Source organism: Elephantulus edwardii, unplaced genomic scaffold (genome assembly GCF_000299155.1).
Source record: "Elephantulus edwardii isolate Elephantulus edwardi_28Jun2011 unplaced genomic scaffold, EleEdw1.0 scaffold00051, whole genome shotgun sequence".
Classification (NCBI taxonomy): domain Eukaryota; kingdom Metazoa; phylum Chordata; class Mammalia; order Macroscelidea; family Macroscelididae; genus Elephantulus; species Elephantulus edwardii.
In genome coordinates this window covers 10,118,842-10,122,639 of record NW_006399801.1, presented here as the reverse complement: position 1 = coordinate 10,122,639, position 3,798 = coordinate 10,118,842, and positions in this window count along the sequence as shown.

Genomic DNA, 3,798 nt, shown 5'->3' with positions numbered 1-3,798 from the left:
TAATAAAGTGTTGGGGAGGGAAGTGTGAGGATTATGGATCAGTTCTTCTTCCTCTTTATATCTAATTTTATCCTCATTGAACTCCATTTTCTTCTTCTCTGAGCACACTAAAGATTATAGCATGGGTAAGCACAAGTTGAATTTCTAGTTTAACTATTCCACCAAATAAATCACCAGAAACTATTTCAGGTAGACACATCAGGTAGACTTTTCAAGAGGTCTTAAAGGCTCAGTTCAGTATTTTTATTTTCTCTCTCTTTTAAATACATTCCATATAGCTCTGTGTTTCTCAAGTCATCCACAATTTTTATTTTAAAATATTTATCCCTTTTGGGTAAAAACACACTGAAATATCTTGAATCTAGACTACTATCCTAGACCCACTTTTAGCAAAATATACCCCACTTGGTATCATGACAGGACTGAAAGCCTAACTAAATACCCCCAACTTGTATTGAGTACACGCCCGCCAAACTCCCCAAACCAGTTAGACATTATTAAGGGAGAGTTTTGCCATTCAAATATTTTTGCAATTGTTCCATCTTGACCACACCCACAAAACAAATAAGAATGCTCTGGAGCTGGCCCATGGGCAGACCTGCTTCCAGCCTCTCCCAGTACACACACACACACACACACACACACACACACACACACACATTTGGCCTGAAGCTATTTTGCTGTTTGGTACAAATGGAAGCCACTCAGCTACTTTTACACCTTATTTTAATGCTTTATTATTTCAAAGGAATCTCTGTTCTTATTGACAATAATTACTGTTAACTCCCCCATCAAGTTCAAAGGCTTACCAGATTATGAAACTTCATCTAAGGACTAGCCAATTAATCCAGCTTGTTATTAAATTAGAACTATATTCTTGGCTGGTTTTAATAAAAATTTTTTATTATTGTTTTCTTAATAAACTTAACTATCACCTTGAGATTACATTAACAGAATTTTTTTTCCTAATTGCTATTATCGCTATTAAGATGCTATAAGCTCCCAAACTATCAGATGGACATTTAAAATCTTTTAAAGTATACTTACAAATTATATTACCAATCTCACATTTTAACTGTTTTTTTCTCAACTCTCAAAACAAACTCACAGTCACACACACACACGCACACGCACATGCACACGCACACACACATGAATCCTCTGGTCTAACCACAATTTTATATTTTGATTCCTGAGCACAGGTGTGTATGTTTATCAAGTACAGGTGTGTATCTATATCAAGTTTCTTGACTTTTCCCTGCAAGAAATTTCTTCTTCTCTTTCACTGTTTTTCTTAGTCCAACCCTCCCTGGCCTTGTTCATGGTATATCTGCAGAAGCACTTATGGCCGCTCCTGCTCATGTATTACTTAACACATGTCAACATCAAACCAAACCCCCTGCCATGGGGTTGCTTCTGACTCATAAGGACCCTCCATTCACGCCCTGAGGCTATGCGTTTTTACAGGAGTCAGCTACTACCCAGTGTGGTCAGAGCACATGGCAGTTAATGCTTAGTCAGTTAAGACAGTGTTTATCTCAAGGCCCCATCTTTGCAGCTATATCATAAACTTGAAGAAGGTGAAATTTGCAGCTCATAGAGCCTGGGTCCTCAGAATTTGATAGAGTAAAAGGAGCAGTGGACCTGGGATTTATGGCTGCTGTGAAAGTATTTCTTGATCAAGCAGTTCTTCCTGATCTCAGTTTTTCATTCATATGGGAAAAGATGACTTCTTTGACTATTTTACATGGTTGTTGCAAGGAAACTGTGTTGAGCAGACCGGAAGCAGAGAATTTGGCTTAGAATCCTTCATCTTTCTCACCTCTAAATTGAATTCATCAGCAAATCCTCCTAGCTTCCCCTTTACAATATACCTTGGTTACCCAATGAGCAAGGTAAACATAGGCTTACTTTTGTTTACTAATCTCTGCTTTTTTTGTGTACCATAGAGTCAGAACCTACCCATAGCTGGTCTTCTGGTGGGTTTTCAGAGGCAGTTAATTGCATGGGAGGAGATTGCCCATTCTTCTCCCACGAAGCAGCTGGTGGCCTTGAACCACATTCCTTTGGGATTGCAGCTCACCTTCTTGCCACGAGGCCACCAGAGCTCCTGTACTAATCTATAGCCAACAGTTTTAATTATCACTTGACTTCACACACAAACATCTAGGAATTTCATGTGCAATTGGTACAATTGTTCCCTACAAATTTACAAGTAAATACAAGTAAACCTGTGCTTACCTTGCTCACTGGGTACTCGGACTCTTCATTTCAAAAGACCTCTTGATTTTGTAGAAAAAGCCTGTGGACTTGAGAGAGAGATGGACTCCAGCCACACCTAAAAGCAGAATCCTTGATGTAGTAGTAAATGTGAAATTATTCATGAAAGATTGGTAAATATTATTGTTGTTTCATGTTATCAAGTTGAAACTGACTCAGAGTTGACCCTCCAGCAGATTTTTAAATGCTTTAAATCACAGGAGAGGAGAGTGCTCATCTTTCTTCCACTGAACAGCTAGCTTGTGGTTTGAACCTTTCACCTTTGGGTTGGCAGTACAACTCCTTACCCACTAGGCTACTGAGCTCCTCAGATTAGTGAATAAATAATAGGAAATCCATGTTCACTCTGCTTATTGTTAATCTGAAACAGGTTCCCACCTTACTCCTAGTCACTGCTCAAAACTACAGAGATTGTTGCAACCATCTCCTAACTCATCTCTTTGTTTCCATCATTGGCTGGTGCTTCTGAAAATCTCTTTCCAAGTGATTTTCTTAAAAGTTTGTCTCAGAGAATGCCAGTTTCCCCTAGAACTCTATCATGTCCTCTGCTTTCACCTGGAATGTAATACAATTGCCACCAATGATCCCCCCATCACACATGAAGCTCTCGAGCACTCTCCCACCTCCAAGGCCAGTTCCGTCGCAGTCTTGAGACCACTTTGTCAAAGATGTCTTCCCAATGGTCCTCTCTTTAAAAGCACTCTCTTCTACTCTCGATTTGTTCCCTTACCACGCTTTACTTGTCTGCAGAGCTCTTAGCACCAATTGCTTACGTATATCTATGTTTATTTCTACAGTTTCTGACTGTTCTCTACTATGGCTCGAACCTCATAACACCAGATGTTTTATTTTGTCTGTTACTATCTTCCCAGCTCACCACCTGTCTATCAGTTTGCTATACTGTGGATTATACAAAGTATAGGACTGAAAGTTATGCTGTTGCTATTTCAAACACTGGAAGTGTCACCATAAATTTCAGTGGAGTTTCTAGGCTAAGTCAGACTAGGAAGAAAGGTCTGATGATCTTTTCCCAAAAATTAGCCAATGACAATCTTATAGAGCACAAGAGAACAACATCTGCCTTCTTTTGGACACATCATCCAAAGGGATGAATAAATGGAGGAGAGCATATTATACTGTGAAATAAAAGGTCAACAATACAAAAGAGTTCCTCAATGAGATGGACTGACATGATAGGAGCAAGGATGGGCATGAACATGTTGATGATTGTGAGGATGATACAGGATCAGCCAAAATTTTGCTCTGTTGTACATAATATCACCATCAATCATAGTTAACTAGACTACATCCATCTATCTAGAGGTCCATCCATTTCCCTAGCACTTTGAATAATACCTAGAACATAAAGTAGGTGCTCGAAAGACACTAATTGAATGAGTCAATATTCAAGAGTTTAATTGAGATCCCGGATTACTAGTCAAGGTTCTCAGTGTTGGTTGTTGTTGTTATGTGCTGTCGAGTTGCTTGTGACTCATACCAACCCTATGTACAACAGCC